We start from the raw sequence: 26,313 nt of genomic DNA, 5'->3' as shown, positions 1-26,313 counted from the left end.
TGCATTGGTTTATCCCACCCTCAATCCACCATAAAATTCCCTTAAAGCATTCGATTGCCACACTTTCATCCCAAAAGGATACCCTGCCAACTACCCCATCACTCTGAATGGGAAAACGCTAATGGTGGATATTGAATTTGTAGATCGTCATCTCGACTATAATCTGCTTTTGGGTCACAATTGGACTTATTCCATGACTACCATTGTTTCATCTGTCTTCCAAATCATCCTTTCCATTGGATGGGAAAATAGTCATAATGGACTAGATGTCCTTCTGTACCCTAGATTACTCCATGTTTCTTAGCGACATCATGCCCTTAGTGGGTGGCATACCTGACTCTTATGTCAGCATTGGTACCAATCTTTTGAAGGGTTCCTCCTTGTTGGGTTGCTTTCCTCTCCCACCACCCGAGGTTACACAAATGGTTTTTATGGTCTCCACCATTCCTCATGACCCAACTGATCCCTGGATCCTCCCGCCCCTTCATACATTGACTCTTATGGAGAAAAAATGTCACTTTCACGAGCCAAATTGGCTTATCAAGCCATTCAATCTGTATCTAATTCTTCTACTGCTTTGGTTATCACTAATGGTACCGCTTCCTCTCCCATCACATCTCCTTCTAACGATCTCCTCAATGAAGTCCTACCTATGGACAAAGCTATTCGAGAGATCATGTCTTTAGTAGAGCAACCTTGGGAAACTTCTCATCAGTGTGCTTCGATATCTGATTCAAACGCAAGACCTGTACAAATCCTACTTTTTGACCCACTTGATATTGTTCCCTCGGTTTATATGACTATCCAAACTATTTATTCAGAAGGGAACTTGGGAAGTCTTTCAAAGACTATTCTCATTGATATCTCGATCAAAACAAGCATCATGAAAAACATTTAGATTGGAGCTGACTGCAATCCTAAGGAAATTGTGAGCTTCAACTTCTTTTTTAAGTAATTCTGTGATGTTTTTTCTTGGTATTACAAGGAAATGATCGCCATAGACCCTTCTATTGATGAGTATGAGATTAAGAAGTTGCGAGCATTATTTTTATGGTATTTTTCTTGCTCATTAATCTAAAAGACCTTGAGTCTCCTTCTTCGGGCTCGTTAAACCACCATGAAGAGGACTGAGTATTATTTTGATGGTATTTTATTGCTCGTTAATCTTAAAAACCTCAAGTCTAATTCTTTGGGCTCTTTAAACTACCAAAAATAAGATATTATATCCTTGTTTTTGGAACCTTTTCTCACTCTTAAACTCAAAAATCCCAGGTTTACTTTCTTCGAGCTCATAAAACTGCTATGAAGAAGATATGAGCACTTTCTCTTTGGGACCTTTTCTGGATCTTGAACTGAAAAATCCCCAAGTTACCTTCTTTGGGCTCATAAAACTCCTACGAAGAAGACCTCAGCTGTTCTTTTATCTCTTTTTTCCCTCTCCTTAAATTGAAAAAATACATATCGATTTTTCTTCATATGAATCGTTAAAAGTTTATGAAGATCTATCGATTTTTTCTTCGTCTGATTCGTTAAAATTTCACGAAGAATATAAAGTTCGCTTTGTCTCCTCATAATCATAACAAAATGAGGTAGACATCTATTGAGCATAGGTTTATCACTTTATCTAGACTCAGTGGACTAACTTACAGAAAAGGAATTGTGTCTAGTATACTATTAAACCTTTGTCACACCCGGTCATCAACCATGACAAAGGTACCACCTTGGAGTTGTTCTTTATGATCTTTATAGACTCTCTAAATATGAAAAGACCACCTAGTTTACCTGTATGGACTCGTTAAAATTAATTATATGGGGAAAAATTGGACAACATAGTGACTCAATATCTATATTCGGAAGGATTTTTTGGTAGTAGTCTATCCCTTGAGCATGGCACTCCCTCAAAAAACCTCTTTTGCTAGCCTGTCACCGAACCTTACCACCCTATGAGTTTAACATTCATACTCTGATGTTCGTGCATCCCTGTATCCTAACACTCTTTGGTGCTCATGAGTCTAAGTTTCCTAGTAACCATGGTGTCATGCCTTCTATTGTTCAAGGGATTCATTTATCCTCTACTTCCTATATCAACCATGCATCATATGCCTCAAAATTTCCCTTCGTTTGTTTGACCCATTGCTCAAAATTTATCTCCAAAAAAAATCATTCTTGTCCCGTTTTGTGTCAACTGATGTAGGACACCTCATTGCCTGCCTTTTGACAAATCTCTTCCTATCAACTCCAACACTTTATCTAGGAAGCAGATCCAGAAACATATCAGTACCCTAGAACTTGCAGTCCTGAGTGGAAGGTTACCTTGCATTTGATTAGGGGTTTTCATCATTGGCTCCTAGTTGAATGATTCTATGAGTGTTCGATGAAAACATCCTTCTCACACTTGCTAGATTATATTGCACATCTTGGAGACCATCATCCTTAGCGGTGATCATCCTTGAGTCTGTTAACAATTTTCCTCATTGAATGGTAATCAGATTTTTTCTCACATGTTCAACTTCAACTCCTTTATTCACATGTGCAGAGATATGTTGTTCGGATAAGTGACGACCAAGACCTTGGGTAGAGGCTTACATCACTCATCCTTGTTTACTCTCCCAAGCTGTGTATATTGTTTTCGGAGACAGCTTGTCAGGTTGATCATATTATGACACAACTTCCACATTGTGCCTATCGGTGGAAATGATAGTCATACCTCTTTTTGAGAAATCACTTTGACACAACTACTGAGCATGGGAATTCTCAACTCATGACATGATCTTATATTTTTTACATATGTGGCTCGTTTCAGGTCTCCTGCAATCCAGAAGCTCCAATCCTCTCTCTCTTCTACTACAATATTTATAAATTATTTCAGTCATCATCTTTGTCTCTAACCTCACACTTTAGGGGGTTCCTGTTACACAAAAAAATGACCTCCTCATAAGCTCAAATGACATAAACACATTGGTTGAAGAAAATACCTAATTTACAGGCCTATTTTCTAGGGCAACACACCCTAGAAAAAGACAAGGAGAGTTATAACACTTTTGAGCTCTTAGCCAAAAGTGTTAGTCCCTAGGTTAACACTATGTTTTCCCTAAAGGGAAGCGTTACAAGATATTTATGATATTCTGCAGGTCAAAGCATGATTTGAATCACTGACACTCCGCTTTTTACTCAAATGTCAGCTTGAAAAGCAGGAAACATCTACCTCAGGCCTAACTAAGGACATTTATATTTCTAACAAAGTCTCATGGGAAGGGAAAGAGAAATAAAGCTAGGCAACATCCAAGATTTTTCCACATTGGAGCTCATGAAAGAATTGGAAATCAGGAGCCTCTCTCCATCTATAAATTGGAGGCTCGATCATTGCAACAGAGGTTCAATGGTTATCGAAATTTTGCAAGAGCTTTAGTATTGTTATGTTTCCAATAAGTTGAGAGAGAGAAAGATTGGAGCTGAAGGACTAGAGGAGGCTTGATCCAACCAATATGGTTGTAATCCTTATTCTTCTATCTAATAATATATATATATATATATATATATATATATATATATATATATATATATATATATATATATATATATATATGTTTATGTGTTGTCTACTTGATGGTGTCGATATTGTATTCCTTTACATGTTGATTCAATTCCATGATTAATAAGTAGCTTAGATGCATGCTACATTATATTCTCTTATATATTGATGTTTTGATTATGAAGGATCATATGATGTGGAGATTACGCTTTGTCTTGTTTATGTGCAGGTCCTAATATAGGAGATAGCGAAGAGGTCTTCCACTTTGCAACACTGAGTTCTCCAACAGGATTATACCAAAGGTTGAGGTAATCTTTCTCCTTTTCCTTTTTTCAATCATGGATTAATATGAATATATGTGTGCTTCTTTGTGACAATTGTAGCTAATCTTAACTAGTCTACCTTGGGTCCTAGGAAGACCCAAGAGGGTATTTCATCCACAACCACTTGTGTGTTAATCCTTATAGCAGTCGTTCACATAGAATGCAAAACAAGCATCCTCTTCCACCAGAGGCTACTTTTGCTCATCAATAGAAGCAACATAAGAATAAAACTATTGAATGGATAACTTCAGGAACTACTTTTGGCCCTCCTCCTAAATCTGATCTACCAGAATCATCTTTCCCTTTGAGTACTGAGCCTGAGATTACTTCATCATTTTCTGGTGAATCTGACACAGTTGGAATCGAAGCACCCAAGACTTTGTTTCCTGAGGTCATTGAAACTGATTTTATTTAATCAAAGACTTTATTACCTGAGTTTATTCAACCTGAGGTACCTCAACCATGTTCACCTGTTACTTTAGGACTTCCCTCTTCTCTTCCTCTATCTCAGACACAATTGCAAACTATATATCTTGGACCCGATGGTGAACCCCTTCCACCTAGTCTTGTGAGTATTGAAGAAATACCATAAGAAGAACCTCGTACTTCTAATCCTTTTCATTAGAGTGGACTGCATTTTTATCAAGCTCATCCCCCTCCTCCTCCTCAGACTCCAGCACAAACTCCTTTACATAATTCTCCCTGCTAACCTGTGAGATTCTCATGGCAATATTCTTTGGGACAGTTAACCATGACTAAATCCACTACGGTTTCCCAGCCTGTGTCCACCACTAGGGATGAGACAACTAGCGTTTCTTCCTCATCCATGTTTGTGACATCACCAGAGACACATATGTATGGTGGCATGTCCATCTCACCTGGTTATCAGTCATTATTTGGTACCATCTCTAGTGCTACATGTAGTCCATGGACCTCTCCCTTGTTACCTATTTCTGGAATACCACTAGGAATTTTGTTAATGAGCACTACATAGCCTTATCCTTCTCCTCCACCTACAACTATAGTTGAACAAAAGGATGGCCCTTATATTAGTGGGCTTGGTTACTTTTAACAACCCAACTCTCCTAATGTTGGGTACCCTCTGCAATGGGGGAAATTGTCTCCATAATCCCCTCCTCCTTTAGTAGGGGGGAAACCTATTGTAGGTATACCTCAAATTGGTGATTAGCCTTATCCAAATCCTCCATATCCTGGAATGGATGCTAATGTTTGGAAACCTACTTTTCTCGTACAACATGGTTCGATTGTGGATCCATTTTTGAATTCTCAACCTGTGTCGTCCACATCTCAAATTCATACTTATCAATCTGTAACTCTACAAGATCAAATTAATGTAAGCTAAACTTACATGTTATAACTATGACTCAATCTATTTTTTTGGTATCTGGTACCTCCCAGGTCTTTCTTACGCAGCCTTTACAAGGTACCTTGCAGTCTCAACCACTTGGAAAAGGTATTCCTCAAATTCGAGTAGGATAGATTGCTTATAGTATGGCACAACCTCCACCGAATCCACCTTATGTTGGGATGATCCATAATCCCATGAGGAGACAGTATCAACCTTATCAGGGCATCCTTCAAGTTCCACATCAAGAACAACAAGTCCAAACCCAACCTCTCTAGCATTTGCAAGGTTATCCTAGAGCTAGATAACAAAGTTATGCATATGCTAGTTATCATAATCCTCCTTATTTTGGTTCCTAGGTTCCTCTTTACCAAAACCATCCCTATTATGGAGAAGAAACACCAATTTTTCAGGCCATCCCCTCTTATCTAGGTTATCCTCCACCAAATCTTAACAGACAATTGTCGTTTGTGGCAACTCTTGAATTTCCAGATTTGACTCAACTCACCAACGATCCTATTTCTCATTTGTCTTGGTGGTTGATTATTCCTATGAAATTTCATTATGATTTCCCAAAACTCAATGGGAATCTTAGAGAAGACCCATCGAAGCATGTCATGACTTATCATTTGTTGTGTTCATCGAACTCCCTTAATGATGATTCGATTTAATTACATCGTTTCCAGTGCTCTTATTGGTACGCCAACTAAATGGCATATTGAATTATTGAGAGATTGATTTAATAATTTTAGTACCTTGGCTACTGCCTTCCTGACACATTTCGAGTTTCCCAATAGATACGAAACTTGGAAAAAACTTTTGACCAACTTCAAACAATCTGATTTCGCTCACATTTCTAATCATTTTCATGAGTGGCGTCGTCGTAGTCAGTTGGTCAACACATATGTTCTAGATCAATTGTTAGCATAATGGTTTACTGAGTCATTCTTGGCTCTTATAATAGAAGATGTAGATAAGGGTGGAATTGTAACCGAGGAGAAAGTAATTGCTTGTGCCCAATACCTGGATCTATTTTATAACCAATCTAGCACACTTTATGATAAGATACCAAATGCTCCATGACCTTCAAAAATTGTTCCTCAAGCTCCTGGTAAAGAATCTCATGTTGCTGATGGCATGATTAGTTATGTCAGTTTGGAGTCGGTGAGTAAGCCATCTAGTACTTCTCTTACCGAAACTCCCCAAAGGCCTCCATTGGATCCTCTTGCAGCTTCTACTTCTAAGATCAATGTCATTCATTCTGAAAAAGGAAAATCTCAACAGAAATCAGGAACTAAGAAGAAAGGAAAAGATAATAAGAAGAAAGATTCTCCTCCGTAGGATAAACAAAACAATTAATCTTCTGACGAGAAATAGAAACCTTGTTACCCATGCCTGATTTGTAATGAGGAACACTTGACTCATGACTATCCCCATCGGATGGAAGTGAAACAATTTTTAAATTCATCTCATGTTGCTGATGGCATGATTAGTTATGTCAGTTTGGAGTCGGTGAGTAAACCATATAGTACTTCTCTTACCGAAACTCCCCAAAGGCCTCCATCGGATCCTCTTGCAGCTTCTACTTCTAAGATCAATGTCATTCATTCTGAAAAAGGAAAATCTCAACAGAAATCAGGAACTAAGAACAAAGGAAAAGATAATAAGAAGAAAGATTCTCCTCCGTAGGATAAACAAAACAATTAATCTTCTGACGAGAAATAGAAACCTTGTTACCCATTCCTGATTTGAAATGAGGAACACTTGACTCATGACTATCCCCATCAGATGGAAGTGAAACAATTTTTAAATTCTTCTACTTCACCCAGTATGTTGATAGATCCATTTCCAATTTAGGAGACTCATTTGGTTGCTCGGGACCCTACTTCCTCTAACTCAGTTTTGATGCTTTCTTTTGCTAAATAAAAAATCGATATTATGGTGGCTACCCATAATAAATACTATGGTAATGTGAATGTTGGAAATAATACTGAGAGTGGGCGGGGTGGGGGGGGGGGGGGGGGTGAATCAGTATTAGCAACTTAACAATTTTTCATTTCAATAAATATATTTATATACGCTACCTTAGTTAATGAAACTTGCGTATGTACGCAACTGTGTTTATAGCAACCAACATACACTTTGTAAACTTATTATTTAGTTAGTTGATATTTAATCTGTGTATCATAACCATATAAGCAATAACAGGTACAATAAAAACAAAGCAAACAATCGCACACAAGAACACAAGATATAAGGTGGAAACCCAATGTGGTGAAAACCACCTGCTGCAATTCGTCTCTATCTTATTTTAATAAGAAACTTCTTTCTACAATATTTTTGTACTGGTGCAGTCTTATACCAGTACGTAGGCTTTTACCTGTAAAAGGCTACAACATTCTTTCGTTCTCCAACTTCTCCTGGAAGGGAGCTACAACCCCGTTAGCTCTTGTACTAGCTGATGTACTAGTACGTAGGTCCTGACCTACAGAAGGCTATAACCTTCCCTTTTCTTCTAGGGACCACGTTTCATAAATTTCTAGACTGGATCCATTAATAACATCAATCAAACATCAAATATATCTGCATCAACAATTCTCCTTTGCACCAAGCAAAAGCTAAATCAAACAATCACTTCTCTGAACGTTGTAACCAGAATACAGTAATAGTACCAGAACCCAATCAGAACCCAGAACACTGTAACAGTAAACAGAAGTAGCTAAAACATATTTTATGAGATGTACGCTACTTCAATATGTATAACCTGCGTGCATACACTGCTATATGAAAGAAAACCTGCGTATACGCTATTTTGAATTACCGAACCAGCGTGTATACGCGCCTTTGTTATGTTGAACCTGCATACAGATCTGTAAAAGATAATTTACCCTTTTCAACTATTCAGACATCAGTTATACCCAGATCATCAGATTTACATATCAAGACATGTGCCAAATATAAAATATCAAAATCACACAAAGATACTTCTCTTTAAGTCTTAAGATCTTGACCCATCAATAGAACTTATCCTTCTTCTAGCGCTCAGGTTCCTCCTTGATTCAGACCCAGCATGCACCATAACCCAATGATCATTATTCTAGATCTTGCTCTTCATAAGATATTCAATGCTTGAGTGCCTTTGCCTAATGATCTCCTCCTCCTTTTATAGTCTTAGAACTTACTGAATACCATGGTCCAAAACCACTTAGAAGCAATACCTTGGACCAAATACCTGGGGTCAATACTTCGGTCAAGATACCTTGGATCAGTACCACAAGTCAAAATACCAGGGACCAAAAACAAGTTTTCAACATGTACATGCTTTTCCTTGCGTGAAAGTGTGTCTTTACGCATACACAACTTTTTGTCGGCGAACCCGCGTGTATACGCGGCTTGGTCAAGGGTAACCAGTGTTTATCTCTTTTTCCTTCATTCTGAGAGCTTGAACTGTGATCTGTCATTTGAGTGAGTTGCCATCAAGGACAACATTTGTGCCATAGTGCCAACCTTGTGTCATAATGCCAACAATCTCCCCCTTTGGACTTGATGGCAACCCCAAGCCATTCTCCCCCTTTGTCATCAAGGGCAAATGGTTATGCTCCCCTTGAGTATATGTTGAAATCTCTGCTCTGCTGTGCTATCCATGCTCCCCCTGACTGTAGTCAAGGTCTGCAAAAAGATGTTCTACAAGAAGAACATGACTCTATACATCATAAATGACCTTTCTATCACCAAAGACTCATACATACATCCATCTCCCAATCAAGTGGGGATATACCAAGATTGACTCATCCACCCAACCAAGTGGGGATAAACCAAGAATTTATACATGATAAAACAAGAATATTACATCACCCATCCCAGGCATAGTGGGGAAACAAAATAGGTCATTACATGACCTTGATAATAAAATAAATACATGACATAGAGACCAAATATCTAAGACAAGACTATGATAGTCATTAGCAACCATCATTAGCAGCATCTATCAATCACCATCCAGACCAACAACCATGATCTCCCTCTATACCTGTTCCACCTAAATAAAAAACAACTGTGAAATTGTACCAAGATATTCTAGGATAATTTCAACAATGCATTATTAGAAGCATATGCTCCCCCTGAAATTGTGCCAAATGATCACTGTCAGACCCATATCAGACTCTTTTCATCCTAAGTCTGGCCCACTGATATTCTTCAACCAACATATATGCGACTGTATCCACAGAAACCGGCATATGTACTTAGATATGCTTCATGAAACTTGCGTACAACCACTGTTCTTTGAATTAGATAAGCAAGATGATGCATCAACTACCCCCAGCCTCTGTCTAAGGTATTCAAATGTCTCTCTGGGCAGTGGTTTGGTGAATATATCAGCAACCTATTCCTTGGAGGGAACATAATCCAATTTGAATTTTTGTTCAAGCACTTGTTCCTGGAGAAAATGATATTTGATAAGGATGTGCTTGGTCTTGGAATGCATGACAGGATTCTTTGAAATGTTGATTGCACTTGTATTGTCACATAGAATGGAAATGGGTGGAGTACAAGTGATTTGAATGTCTTGCAATGTTTGCATCATCCAAAGGAGTTGTGTGCAGCAAGATGCAGCAGCCACATATTCTGCTTTAGCTGTAGATAATGCAATTGAACTTTGTTTCTTGCTGAGCCAAGGCACTAATCTGGAACCCATAAAGAATGCACCACCACTAGTGCTTTTTCTGTCATCCACGCTTCCTGCCCAATCTGCATCTATATACGCATGAAGTGTGAGATCTTTGTCTCTAGGATACCATAAGCCATAGTTTTGTGTTCCTTGAAGATATTTGAAAATCCTTTTAACTGCTTGAAGGTGTGCTTCCTTTGGATTTCCCTGGAATCTTCCAACTATTCCCACTGCATGCATGATGTCTGGTCGAGTACCTGTTAGATAGAGCAGACTACCAATCATGGATCTATAGGTTGGTTGATGTACTGCTACTGATTCATCATTTGCACTGAGGATGCATCCTATTACCATAGGGGTACAAACTGGATTCGAATCTTCCATGCCATATTTATTCAAGATCTACTTGAGGTACTTGGTTTGTGATAGAAAGATACTATCTTTGTTTTGTTAGACTTGTAAACCAAGAAAATATGTGAGTTCACCAAGCAGGGACATTTCGATTTTTTTTTTCATCACCAAAGAAAAGTTTTGACTCATGGCTTCTTCATTTCTCCCAAAGATGATATCATCAACATACACAACAAGTATTAGCAATTTATCATTGTCAATTTTTATGTATAGATTGCTATTTGCTGATCCTTTTGAAAAACCTTGTTGATGGAGGTATTTGTCCAGATGATAATACCAAGCCCTTGGAGCCTATTTAAGACCATAGAGAGCCTTTCTGAGTCTGCATACAAGTTTTGGATCATTTCCAAGGATGAATCCATCTGGTTGCTCAATATACACTTCTTCTTCTAAGTCTCCATTTAGAAAGGCAGATTTCACATCCATTTGATATACTTTGAACTTTTGAAAGCTAGACAGAGCAAGGAACATTCTTATGGCTTCAAGTCTAGGAACCGGTGCAAAAGTTTCTTCAAAGTCTATATCTTCTTGTTGAGCATACCCTTTACAAACAAATCTGGCCTTGTTTCTAATAACATCTCCATTTTCATTTAGCTTGTTTTTGAATATCCATTTGGTCCCTATGACATTCTTATCATTAGGTATAGGAACTAATTCCCAAGTGTTATTCTTTTCAATCTGCTCAAGTTCTTCATTCATGGCCTTGACCCAGCATTCATCTTTGCATGCTTCACTTATATTTTGTGGTTTGACAGAGGAGAGAAATGCTAGATAGCTTGAAGCTTCTGTAATAGTTCTTCTTGTTTGTACACTTGCCTCTTTCTGCCCCAAAATTTGAGTCTCTGGATGATTCTTCTGGACGTACCTGGATGGAGTCTTTTCTTCTACCCTTATCTATTCTTCTGGTGCCTCATAGGTTTCTTCTTCAGCATTAGTCTGATTTGATGTTGAAGAATAGTCCTCATCTTCTTCGAAATATTTGGTTTTTACCTACTTTGGATTGTTGCTTGCTTCATCAACCACCACATCAATACTTTCAACGATTTTTCCAAGTATTTTATTGTAACACTTATATCCTTTACTTCAGGAAGAGTAACCAAGGAGAATTCCTTCATCTACTCTAGGTTCAAACTTGCCAAGATTTTCATCAGTCCTTTTGACGTAACATTTGCTTCCAAAAACTTCGAAGTATTTTACAGTAGGAGTCTTACCATACTGAAGTTCATGAGGAGTTTCAGTGCTGTATACCCGAACGTTTGTTTTGTTGAGAATAGTAACGGCAGCAAATGTAGCTTCACCCCAGAAGGTTGCAGGAGTTCTAGACTCATTAAGCATAGCACGCGCCATTTGTTGAACCATTCTATTCATCCTTTCTACTACTCCATTTTGCTGAGAAGTCCTTGCAGTAGAGAATTCCCTTCTTATTCCATGTTCTTCACAAAAGTCAAAAAATTCATCCGATGTAAATTCCCCTCCTCGATCAGACCTGAGGCATTTGATTTTGCGATCTGATTCATTTTCAACCAAATCTTTGAATGCTTTGAATTTTTCAAAGGCTTCGTCCTTATGCTTCAGAAGTCGTATCCAACACATTCTGGAAAATTCGTCAATGAACAATATAAAGTATTCTTCTCCATGAGGTGACGTTTTCCTTGATGGACCACATAAATGAGTATGGAAAAGTTCAAGTGGCTTACTAGCCGATCCTTCCTTCTCAGGGAAATGTGTTCTGGTTTTCTTAACAAATTGACATGATTTGCATATTGTATTTTCTAGAATTCTTATGTCGGGAAGATCGCGAACATCCTGATATTTGCATGCTTTCCTTATCTGAGGGAAGCTTAGATGCCCCAATCTTCTGTGCCATAGCCAGTGTTCATCATTTCTGCTTAAATAGCATTGTTGCTATCCTCCCTTGAGTATGTATAAATTATTTGGAGTTCTTATGCCTTTGATCACTATTTCTCCTGTATCAAGCTCACGAACATTACATGCATTTGATCGAAATACTACCTCATTTCCTTTATCACACATTTGACTAACACTCAATAGATTATGCTTTAAGCCATCAACATACATAACATTCCCAACTTTGACCTTTTCTTTTAAGAGAACAGAGGCTTTACCTTTTATGACTGCAGGGGCGTCATTTCCAAATCAGACCTTCCTTCCTTTTCTAAGGTACTATATGACTGAAGTTTTTCTTTATCACCTGTCATGTGTTTCAAGCATCCATTGTCGATGTACCATTGATTTTCTTGTCCTTCTGCATATAAGGCGATACCTCACAATGTACCATTGATTTTCTTGTCCTTCTGCATATAAGGCGATACCTCGCAATGTACCATTGATTTTCTTGTCCTTCTGCATGTAAGGCGATACCACACCTTTCGGTTTGTAGTTCTTTCTTTTTCCATGTTTTGGGACCCAATGGAGCTTTCTCCTTTTGCCGAAATCTACTCCTTCATTCAGAGTCTTCATGACCGAAGTTGTTATAGATAGAGCATTCTATTTCATTTTCAAGAGCAGAAAAGTTATTGTAGGTCCTTTTCATGATTCGAGTCACATTCCTTTGATTCCGTGCTTCTCTAGTCATGATGGTCTTGTAGGTAACACATTGAGTAGCTTTGTGTCCAAAGTTATGACATGAGAAACATTGGCCATTAAAGAAATTTCTGCGATTATCAAATCTACTGACCAGGTGATTGTAGTTTCCATTGACATTCATTCTTGAAGCAAATTGAGAATGATTTACCTACGATTGGTTGTAGCTGCTTTTGTTTATCCTTGAAGTAGATTGAACCTGACTTACCTAGTGATTTGCTTTATGCCTTTGCTAATGATTGTCAACCTGTAAACTTCTCCTTGTTGCATCCAGATAGCTTTTGGAGGTGGATGGCTTCTGTGCTTGCTTCTATGCTTGAGATGTTTCTTTAGTATATCCAAGACCTGTCTTTAATAGAGGAGAATGTTGTACTTTGATAATTTAATCTAAAGTTTTAGATCCTTTAGCAAATCTAATATTAAGAGCTTTTGTTTTCTCAATATCTTTTCTAAGCCCCACAACTACACATTCTAACTTTTCATTGTGTTTTTCCCTTTCAGCAAGTTGGAATGTCAGAGTATCGATAATCATACTCTTTTCTTCTAAACAGATTTTAAGTTTAGAAATTTCTTCGTAAGCCATCAAAAGTGTATAATCATTACCATGTTCATCTTCATCACTATTTGATAATCCATTGCTATCTTCATGTGTATAATAGCTCTTCTTACTTACATTCTATTTTCTATTCCATTTAAACGATTCCTTACCTTTATCAAGCGTATCTTTATGAGGACATTTAGTTGCATAGTGACCGACTCTTCCACTAGCAAAGCATTTGAAAGGTAGTTTACCTCTGAATCTTCCAGAACCCCGTTGAAGGTTCTTAACAAAGTTTGATTCTTCCTCTCCTTCTGATGTATGTCCTAACTCATTGTGTTCTTCTGAAGCTTTGAATGCGGCTTCTCTCATGTCTGATGGACCCTTTTTTCTCATTTCAAAATTAGTTAGGATTCCGTGTAGCTGTGACATAGTAATACTCTGAAGATCCTGCTTTTCTTCTATGGCAGAAACTTTTGATTCAAACTTAGAAGACAAGGATCTTAGAACTTTTTAAACTAGAGTAACTTATTTTATCTGTTCACCCAAGTTTTTCATGCGATTAACAATCTCATCTATACATAAGAAATAATTATCTACACTTTCATCATTGTGCATTCTGAGAGTTTCATATTGAATTTTGAGAGATTGTAGTTTTGCACGTTTTACCTGATCGTCTCCTTCATAGCTTAGAATGATATTGTCCCATATTTCTTTGGCAGTTTTGAACTGAATAACCTTGATGAATTCTGATTGTGATAGATTCCCCAGTAGAGTATTGATAGCCTTTTCATTTGTTTCATATTGCTTTTTACCTACTGTATCTGTATAAGTTGCTGATGGAAATGTGTATCCTCCTTCCACGATATCCCAAACTTCTGTTCCAAGAGATTGAAGATAGGCTGTGGTTCTTACCTTCCAATAGACGAAGTTGCTCCCATCAAAGATTGGTGGCCTGATGGATGCCTCTTTTTCATAGTTTCTCATGATGATAGATCTTCCTTCAAGCGATCAAGCTTCTTCTGAAGGACCTGCTCTGATACCAATTGTTGGAAATAATACTGAGAGGGGGGGTGAATTAGTATTAGCAACTTAACAATATTTCATTTCCATAAATAGATTTATATACGCTACTTCAGTTAATGAAACTTGCGTATGTACGCAACTGTGTTTAGAGCAACCAGCGTACACCTTGTAAACTTATTATTTAGTCAGTTGATCTTTAATCTGTGTATCAGAACCATATAAGCAGTAACAGGTATAGTAAAAACAGAGTAGACAATCACACACAAGAACACAAGATATAAGGTGGAAACCCAATGTGGGTGAAAACCACCTGCTGCAATTCGTCTCTATCTTCTTTTAATAAGAAACTTCTTTTTACAATATTTCTGTACTGGTGCAGTCTTATACCAATATGCAGGCTTCTACCTACAGAAGGCTACAACCTTCTCTCGTTCTCCAGCTTCTCCTAGAAGGGAGCTACAACCCCCTTAGCTCTTGTACTAGCTGATGTACTAGTACGTAGGTGCTAACATACATAAGGCTACAACCTTCTCTTTTCTTCTAGGGACCACGTTTCATAAATTTTTAGACTGGATCCATTAATAACATCAATCAAACATCAAATATATCTGCATCAACCATTCTCCTTTGCACCAACGAAAAGCTGAATCAAACAATCACTTCTCTGAATGTTGTAACCAGAATACTATAACAGTACCAGAACCCAATCAGAACCCAGAACACTGCAACAGTAAACAAAAGTAGCTAAAACATATTTTATGAGACGTACACTACTTCAATATGTAGAAACTGCGTGCATATGCTACTATATGAAAGAAAACCTGCGTATACACTGTTTTGAATTACCGAACCAGCGTGTATACGCACCTTTGTTATGTTGAACCTGCGTACAGTTCTATAAAAGATAATTTACCCTTTCCAACTATTCAGACATCAGTTATACCCAGATCATCAGATTTACAGATCAAGACATGCGCCAAATATAAAAGATCAAAATCACACAAAGATACTTCTCTTTAAGTCTTAAGATCTTGACCCATCAATAGAACTTATCCTTCTACTAGCGCTCAGGTTCCTCCTTGATTCAGACCCAGCTATGCACCATAACCCAATGATTAGTATTCTAGATCTTGCTCTTCATAAGATATTCAATGCTTGAGTGCCTTTGCCTAATGATCTCCTCCTCCTTTTATAGTCTTAGGCCTTACTCAATACCATGGTCCAAAACCACTTAGAAGCAATACCTTGGACCAAATTCCTAGGGTCAATACTTCGGTCAAGATACCTTGGATCAATACCACCGGGTCAAAATACCAGGGACCAAAAACAAGTTTTCAACATGTACATGATTTTCCTTGCATGAAAGTGTGTGTATACGCATACACAACTTTTTGTTGGCGAACCCATGTGTATACGCGGCTTGGTCAAGGGTAACCGGCGTATATCTCTTTTTCCTTCATTCTGAGAGCCTGAACTGTGATCTGTCATCTGAGTGAGTTGCCATCAAGGACAACATCTATGCCATAGTGCCAACCCTGTGTCATAATGCCAATAGTGAATCCCCTGAATAGTCAAACTACTAATAAATCTATTAGTCTGGCCACATCTCCACCAGATCCTTCTCCTCTTACGATTCCTACATAATTGACTATTAAGGCTCCAAAGGGAATTATCCATAAATCTTCTTTCAACCATTGCATGAGCTATGCCCAAAATTACAGCGTGGTCAAGGACCTGGCTCAGTCTCCATTAGCTATGTCTACTCTCGAGGTGTTGAAAAATTGTCCTACCTAGAAGAATGTGTTTCCTTCTGCAATTAGATGCATCGATCCTTCGAATTCCAGCCTAGTAATTTTTAATCACAAGAATTATACACCTAGAATTTCGACTCAACTAATATTTATGATCTTGGTTGTCGTTTGTGGTAAGAACATTCACCTTTCTATTGTGGATGAGAGAGCCTCAACCTATATCATGTCCTTCTATTGATGGAAGGCCATTGGTTCTCCTCAATTGAGTCAGTCGCCCACCACCTTGAAAGCTTTTGACAGAAGAACTTATAAACCTTGTGGAATTTTGAAATCCTTACAAGTAGAATTGGGAGGTAAATTTTTATCCATAGAAGTAAATTTTATCGATAGATCACTCAATTATAATCTTCTATTGGGTCGGACATAGGTTTACAACATGGCTACTGTTGTTTTCCTTATTTCCAAATGATCGTTTTTCCTCATAAAGGAAACATAGTAGCCATGGATCAAATCATGTTTTTCACCTCTAATTCTCCTATTACTAGAAGTGTCCCTCTCATAGGGGAAACTCTACACCCATATTAGGATGTTGGGGTTGGCCTGCTTAAGGATTCCTCTCTCATGGGAACCTTTTCACTTCCTCCTCCTTTGCTTCCTGACAACTCTTATTCAGTTGCCTATATCAATATGATATCCTCTTCTAATATTCCAATTTATCCTTGGGTAGTACCAGACAAAACTAACATCAATATTTTTGGTGTCTGTATGCCTCTTAGCCCCATCGAGCTTGATTATGAAGCCATTCATTTTCCTTGTGCAACACATTTTGATATTTTACCTTCAATTAATTGGCTTGATCACTCATTGAATTATGGCACATCTATTGATCCTTTCTCTTGGGAATTCCCTACCAATGCAAAAATCATGGAGATCATGATTCCAAACGATGTGTCATGGGATTATCATCAACATTGTTCCTCCTTGTCATATTCCATCAAGGATAATCCTAATGACCTTCATCAACCCAATACCGTTGAGCTCTCTATGAATTCTATCTCAGAGTAGATTTCCTTGTCTTGTGTCAAGCTCCTTAAAAAATGAAACAAGGTCCCCTGAGCAAAGTTCCTTTTCTTCTATCAAGCTCATTAAAATATAAAACAAAACCCCTTCCAATTCGAGTCTTTAATTATATCTCATAAATTCCCAGTTGATTCTTTCACTTTATCTTATAAATGAACCTTCATTCCATCTTCCTGTTAGCAACCAATAGTCTACTTAGGTGAATGAAATGAAGCTTAGGGGGCATGTACCTTGAATTCAATCATTATGTTGGGGGAATGCAAACTTATTTCAAGCATAGTTTCTCATGTTTCAAGCTTGTGTGAAAATGAAAAGACTCTCAAGCATAGTTTTTCTCATGTTTCAAGCTTGTGGAAAAATGAAACCATCTTGAAGTATTCTCAAGCATAGTTTCCACATGTTTCAATCTTGTGTGAAAATGAAACCATTTTCATCCCACCTCTCCTGATTTCCATTTTTATCAGCATGCTTCTTCCATATGAGCCTTGGTTTTATCATTCCATTGTCACCATGTTCTTGGCCGATCATACACTTTCACTTGGTTTTATACCCTTTCCTAAGGAACAACTATGATGTGTGGTATTATTAGGCAACCTATTGACCTCTTCATGTTTTGAGAAGTTCCATCATGAATAGAACCAATTGCTATCCTTTTATACCACTCGTTCATTCAGGAGGAATCCTCATTCAGCCCTTTTTAGACTCTCAAAATATGAAAATATTGTTGATCACTTGTCTTCTCAAAATTGTTAAATTAAATGAAAAGACATCTACTCGGTATAAGTTTAACCCTTTTCTAAACTGAGATAGAGTACTTACGAAAAAGGAATACCTTAGTCGAACATAGCTAAGAGGTTCTCCTAAGTATTATTTTATGCATTTTTGGGCGCAAAATACTCTCTATGAAAAGGAACATTTGGATTTTTTTTTTTTGCCTCTTTTTCAAACTCTATAAACATGAAAAATATGTTGAGTTTTCACCTTCTATAGAGTCATAAAAGCATCAAACAACGATGGATTAATTTGTCATGATGGGACCGAACCACTCCTTCTCTGGGTTTATTAAATATTCTCAGAGGGATTCACCTTAAGGATGAAATACAAATCAAGCATATGTTATCCTCCTCAAGCTTGTCAAAAATAAAGAGGTATTGACTAGTATTGGTTGGGGAAATTAGGAAAACAGGGTACTCCACTTGTTAATGGTAGCGAGTCACTCTTGAACACAACACTCTTCCACTTCATCTCCATGGTTTTTGGGTTGGGAAATATGCTTTTCTTTTGGTTCATCATAGCATTTCAAAACTTTCGTTTACAGTTTTGGGTCAATGTTTCCAACTCCATTTAAATGTCATTGAAATGTTCAAGAGAAGTCATTTAGTCAATTTCTTCTACAATACTCTTAAGCCTTCATCCAATGTATGTCATCCCTAATCCAGTTTTGTATCAACATTTTCCTGATCATTATATCTCAAATGATCATACCTATTTCATGTCATTGATGGGGGATACATCAAGGCCCTCTTGCGACGGGTCACTTCATTTCGACATCAAATAATTATCTAGGAAGTTGACACAGAACGAACCCATTGGTACCTTGGTGTTTGCATACATCAATGGAAATTTTCCTCGTTCTCTACGACAGGTTTACATCATTGGCCTTCATTCGATAGATTCTATGTGGTGTTCGACATCAACTCATTCATTCACACCACATAGATTGTACTACAGTACCTTGAGAGCCATTATCATCATCAATGGTTTCTCTCGTGTATGTTAATGGCTTACATCATTGATCAGTAATCAGATGGTGTCTACCATGTCTGACTCTAGCTCATTGATTCACATGGCTAGACTCATACATTGGTTAGTCATGTGAACAAGATAGAAGACCCTAGATCTAGTTTCATCCATCCAAGCTATGATTTTAGGAGTAATACAAGATCACAATGTATGATGGCTATGACAATACAGAGAGTCACCTAGTCATGGGTCCACCATTTGACACAACCATAAATATGAGTGCAAAAAAGCACATATATAACCATAAATATAGATATCCAACATAAATAAAACTTCTTTTCATTAATATCAAATAATGAGATATGCTTACAAACAGAATGGAAATAAGACTCGCTCAGGCAATGGTAGCTTATCTCTGAGAAGAGATGTGGCAGCTACATGCCTATCAATTGTGTTACAATGAGGCTCAAAAGCCTATTTATCGTTGAGAAACAATGAAAACCCTAAAAATCCAAAAACCTAACCCTAAGAGATGAAGCGCCAAAATTGTGGGCCCCGTTTGGGTAAATTGGTGCATCAAATTCCTGGGGTCATAACTTTGGCATACGATCTCCGTTTGGCTATCATAATACCTTGTTTCTAAGATCTTGAAGAGAAGGCCGAAAAAAAAAATGGGCAAGCCAGTTTGTAACTTATCTAGTCTCTCTCGTTTCCCTAAAAATGACGTTTAGGGCCTCAAAACAACTTCGGAAGTTCAGGACCTGAAAAATTGCCAAAAATAGTAAATTGTGCTACAATTAAGGAAACCGAAAAATTGAAAGAGACATTGTTGGGGGTCCAAGTGGAATAGGTGAGTGGCCACCAATATCCACCTGGATCATTCCCCCCCCCCCCAGGAAGCAATGGTCCCCATTACGTTGAGTGCCTCCATGAGATGGGGAAACTTCTATTCAACCTGGTCCCTGGTGAGATGTTCTGCAATCTCTAATGTGTCCAGTAATGGTGGGAAGCATGGTCGAGGGTGGTCCACATTGGACACTTGGTGCAAACCAAGGAATGAAGGAATGTTGTGCTCAAAAGAACTATTTCCCACAGCCTTGGTAATGGTGTAAGGACCATATCAGAGTGGTTTGAGTTTCCGATGGGATCTTGTATGGCGTTCATTCTGAAAATGTAACCAGAATTTGTCGCCCACTTGAAACTTGTGTGGCGCCCGATATTGATCATGTCGCTGCTTGTGCTTGGCATTTTCCACAATGGAGCAACAATATATTCGCTCGTTGGGTGTAGGTTCTTTGAGAGTCATATCAAATGAATTCTTGGCCTGACAGTGCAATAGTAACCCTGTGGGTGAGGAGTAGATGTCCCTGTATTCTTTCATGACCGTATCCACCTGCTTCTGCTTCGTGGAGGAACCCTTCCCAGGGGCCATGGATGTGGCTACGATCTTCCCCTTACTTTGAGAGCGAAACAAAAATAAGATAAATTTCCTAGTCTTAGAAATGATCTTACTACATTTCCTGGCAGAGGTCAAAGAGGTGGTGGTAGGTGGGGAAACCTCGGTATCCTATATAGCATATCGCCCAAAGAAATAATCATAGAGCGAGGTATAGACTCATATACATCATTTCACTTCCACAAGTATGGTTTTCCTAATAATACGTCACAAACGTCGAGAGGAGCAACATCACAAAATACCTCATCTGTGAAGGGCTTGACGCTGTAGGGAACGTGGCACTACTGGCTGACTCTAAGACCTCCTCCTTGGTGAAGCCACCTGATGTTGTACAACTGTAGGTGTCGTATGGTCAGTAGGCCCAACTGCTTCACGAAGTCTGCTGAATTGAGGTTCTTTTGGTTGCCACTGTCGACAATGAATTACAGCAGCGAACCCTTCACCCACATTTGTGAATGGAAAAGACACTCCCCCTCCTCTTGATCATCAGGCTCATTCTTCTGGATATTGGAGGTGGAAACGGTGGTGCTGGGCTCCACATCAATAATCTCATTCCCTGTGTCAATCCTCCTGTAGGGTTCTGACTTAGGGTTAGAACATGCATCTGATTTTGAGGCCTTCAACTCAGCCACCAACGACTGCTTGGTCCGACACTCACTTGTGTTGTGGGTGAGGCTCTTATGGAACTCACACCACTTTCCTGTGTCCTTCTTTGAATTTGTGGTGGTGTTCTTTTCTTGCTGCTTCGACGGTTGTCTTCAGTCACCCCGCCTTGGCTTTGTCATTTTTCTTCGAATTCGTAGATCCAAAGTCTTTCTTCTTTTGTTTAAACTTCTGCTCAATCTTGACAGCATATCGGTACGTCATGACAAGCGAGGAGATGTCCAGGAACTCCATCTCATCCTGGATGTACCTCTATAGGCAACGATGTTATTTGAGTACCAAATGCCACTCTGAATCCTTGATACCCAACTTTGTGTGAAGGGTATGAAAAATATTGGTAAACTCTGGCACGTCTTGGTCCCTTCCCTACCTAGCATGGTACACTTTATGTATTTATCCTCATACCTTCCGACAGGGTAGTACTGCTCCTTGATGGCATCCTAGAATGAATTCCAAGTGGGTGCGGCTAAAAACAATGAGGACGTACTTTCGTCCTTCTTCTCGCAATAGGTTTCCCACCAGTCCTTGTCATGGGGGGAAGCTTTGAGAAGTGTAAAAGTGATCTTTTCATGGCTGGAAAAATCATGAACAAAAAAATATACTTCTAATAGATTTAACCATTTATCTACGACATCTGCATCTATCTGACCCTCAAATATGGGAATGTCAAAATTAACTTGTACCTTAAAGGGTGTGGCGCTTCCAAAGTAGCTGCGGGAAGTAGACGTGTCACCCCAGAGTAGCCGTTGAAGGATCTGGGAAAAGTTGTCCATCATCACGTTCCTTTGTCGCTCGAGGGCTTCTTCAAGCAAGATTTTGATAGGATCTTCATTTGCCTATCATAATACCTTGTTTTGAAGATCTCAAAGAGAAGGTTGAAAACAAATGGGAAAGCTGGTTTGTGACATTTCCAGCCTTTCCATTTTCCCTAAATACGTCATTTAAGGCCTCAAAACGACTCCAAAAGTTTAGGACCCGAAAAGCTACCAAAAATAGTAAATTGTGCTACAATTAAGGAAACCAAAAAACTGAAAGAGACAATGTTGGGGGTCCAAGTGGAATAGGCGGGTGGCCACCAATATCCACCTGGATCACCATCAGTCGTCCATGGACATGTATTTTGGTAATTGTACATGTAATTTTAGATTATATGCTGAGCATGGGTATGCCTCCCTCAGCAAAGATATCATGATGTAAATGTATTGTAACAAATGATGATCTCCTTGGTTGTTCTTGATCCTAACTTGTCAGAAGCTAAAGCACTTCAGCCATTAGTTGTCCTTTTTGACTTTGTGCTTTAGGGGGAAATATATTATAGACTGTTTTTTCACATCTGGTTAATAGGACTTCAAACGGAACCAATTCACATCCTTCAACATATTGTCATCATCCCTACACAAAGCCCTCAGCATGACTCTGATAAATCCCTGAGTTTATCCTCTTGACTACTGAGTTTCCAATATTTTTAGGCCTAGTGCACCCTGGCCCTTTAAGGACCAATGTTGACTACCTGGTTGACCCTCTCTACACCTGCACTTATCACCTGTAGGTTTTTCAGCCTTGGGGGTGCGCTGATTGTAGAAATTCAGGAAAAATAAAAGAATCCTGAAATTCCTCTTCCAGAATCTTCCTTAGGTTGTTTTAACCATTTAACTTATATAAGAGTCTTGAATCCTATCCTATCCTACCTTGGAGTTTTCACCTCTTATCCCTTGAGCTCATCCTCCCATGTCAAGTGGATCTCAAGCCTATATTGCTAAATGGATAAGAATTAATGAACTACCTCCCTCCTCTATATATTTACAACCAACCATGGGCAAGGGGTTGGCTTTTGGATATTGATTCTACCCTCATGTTGTTGCTTTGAGAATGATTATTCCATACATTAGGGTGAGATAGAGGCATAATTTGTGGTAAGTAAAGGACAAGTCAACTTGGAGAGATCTTCTACAAGATCAACTCCTATTTTTGGTTGTAACTATCTCCATTTCTATTAATAAAAAGAGTAGATTGTTTTCCTATATATGATGTTATGATTTCATGTATTTCAATACCATGTTGATATATTTAATAAAGTGATTGGAATTTGATACATAGATGTCATAGATATTTGGCTTGCATTGTTTGATTATGCAGGTTATAATTATAGAAATCAGAGATAGGATTAGAGCATACAAGCCAAGGATGGAGTGAAATTTGCAAAAAATTACAGGTAGGCCTCATCCCATCATTCAATTATTTTAAGGAAGGCATTGTGCCATTTTCTTTATGTTGTTCTAGGTTAGTCCACTAGGCCTAGGGAAGATACTTTTGTCTTCAGTCGTAGATTTTTTATAACATTATGTATCTCTCATGGAGGTAGCTGGAACATTAATAATTTGGAAAATTATAGATAATATTTCCATGGAAAATTATCATTTTTCCTCCATGTGAATGTACAACACACATTTGAAATCTTGCATTTTAAATATGTATTATATAAAAAAAAAATGATTGTACAACATCAAAAAATAAATAAAAAAATATTTAACATAATATTTTAATTGCCAAAGTTTTTTTTTTTTTTTGAAATATATAGGAGATATAGTGGGGGAGAAGCTTAAGAGAGATAGAGGGGGACACAAATATGTAGAGAGGGAGAGGAGGAGAGAGTCTCCAAGAAATAGAGGGAGGTCGAGAGATGGATTTGGAGGAAAATATAGGGACAGAATAAGTTCAATACATATAGAGAGAGAAAGGTGGAGAAAGAGAGGGAGTGACAAGGAAGAGATTGAAAGAGAGTGTGTGTGTTTGGGGGTGCGATATAAATACAAAGAAGGAGAGATGGAGAGAAGGGGTGAGAATGAGAGAGGGAGGGAGATAATCATTTTGTGACCATTAGGAAAATTACTACCAATCCGGATCTCTCACTATGCGATTAAGTGTTCCAACCATTCCCATACAATGTTGGAAGCAAGATAATTCCAAACACAACAAGAATCCTAGATTGCATTACATAGAAACCTAATTTTAAGCACTTGCGTGGTTACCTAGCGAGTATCTACACAATCACAATTTCTACCATAGGGACTTGCATCATTTTGCACTTTGTCTTCCACTGAAAATTGTGCAAATGTCTTAACATGAGTGAAAAAATAAAAAGTGATTTCTAGAAACCTTGTTGGAGGAATATTTCCCAACTAAATGCCTCAAGCCTCTACTTGCGTCTCATTCCTCTGTTCATGGAGCAAAACTCCCTTCCTTTGTGGAGCCCTAATTCCCATTTTTATGGATCTCATCCCTTGAGGAGAGGATCTAAAACCTCCTCCTCTTGGCCTATAAATTCAACACAGACTAGAGGATATGGAGAGGACTTATGAATGTAAACTTATGTTATTGGAATAGGGTTGGAAAGCTTGTCACATAAGGGGAGGATTGGAGACCATTAGGAGGAGTCTTACATCATCAATGCAAGGTTGTATTGCTTCTTCGTATTCAAGATTAATACAAGAAGTTGTTTCTTTCCTATTTTCACTTGTTCTAATTATCTTTGCAAATCTCCTTGATCTTTTGCATAGTTTATAACTGAATATTAGTTAATCTTGTGATATATGCTATGTTGCAATTTCCATTCACTTTGTGTTTCACCTTTATCTACGTTATTCTTTTATGCCTTGCTTGTTTATGTTTATGCATATCTTCCCTTGAAGCAATGAGGAAAGGATTTTGAAAGCATTGGAAGGAATTCCACAGACATTTCATAGAAAGGTAAGAGGCTCTTGAATATTTCATACTCCATGTTTTAGTTATAAATTAAGGAAGGGTAACAATCACTTGTTTTGTTTGTTACTAGATCTCTTTTGAGTCTAGGGAGATCATTCTTGTCTACAAGAGAGATTTGTATGCCATAACAACTTGGCAACCATAATGGGGAACAATTTGTCCTTCATTATGTCCTCTTGTGACCTCTGATTTCTTTCTGTAGCCTTGTCTGTCTATCTTTTGGATCCCGAAAGTTTAAAATTATGGATTGCTGAATTTGTCTTTTATTTTATTTTAAGTTTTCTCGATTTGTGCTCCTTTTCTTTAGCAATAGTGTGCCCATTTACACGCTTTTCATTTAGCAATAGGGAATCAGTGCACTAAACCCAATTGATTTTCTATGCAATTCTCTTAAATGTTTGAGAAAATAAGATTTTTGTTGTTTTGTCGAGAATGTTTTCATTAATATGCTTTCATGGATATGTTTACATTTTGGAAAAGTCCGTTTCAATTCGATTGAGTGTTGTGAATTGTCTTCTTCATAAATTCTTATCTTTACAAATGAGGGTTAAAGGATTCATCTCATGATTTGTTGATTTATCAAAGGAAGGATTGGTAATTGCTGAGTTTGTGTCTACATGTCTTTCTTCTTTCCAAGGATCAGATTTAGTATTTGTTTTACCTATTTGTGAAGAATTATTAAGATAGTGAAAAATAGTGTTTTTCAAGATCAAGTATTTTTCGCTCATAAAAGTGCTTCTTTTGCTGAAATTGAAATGAAAAGTTATTCTTCTTTTAGTAGTGAAGCATCTCATAACTATGACTTAGAGAGTGTTATATTCATAGTATTCATTTGAAAGATTCATTTTTAAAATTTGTTGGTCTTCTTCTTGCATTTTGAAAAAGTTTTGGGTGTTGTGTGTTCAAAATAATTTTTATAATTCTTGTGATTTTGGAAGAGTTGAAGTAATGTAATGTCCTGTAAACATTTTGACTAGGTCAAAATAAAATAAATTAAAATAATTAATAATTATAACTATAAATAATAAAAAATGTTGATTAGGTGCAATTAGATAAAAATAAAAATAAAATATAAAATTAATAATTATATTTATAATTAATAGGTAAACAAGTGTAGTTCCATCTTAACTCCTAAACTACCAAGCGTTCAGAGGGATCAAATCTCTTGAGATACAAACCTCTTTTAATCTGAAAAGAAATTTGATCTCTCTAAGTGCTTGGTAGATCCGAAATTATAATAGATCTAAGTTGATTAATAATAATCTTCCATTAACGAAGATTTTATTTTCTTCTTCACTATCTTGTTTGTATTAATAATATTTAAATTATATTGATTATGAATACTATTAATTATTAATTAAGTTATTTTCTTAGTATAACTATGAATAA

Source organism: Pinus tabuliformis, chromosome 1_1 (assembly GCF_031772625.1).
Source record: "Pinus tabuliformis cultivar Carrire ecotype Pingquan chromosome 1_1, CPIR1, whole genome shotgun sequence".
NCBI classification, from domain to species: domain Eukaryota; kingdom Viridiplantae; phylum Streptophyta; class Pinopsida; order Pinales; family Pinaceae; genus Pinus; species Pinus tabuliformis.
This window is presented reverse-complemented; position numbering follows the sequence as displayed.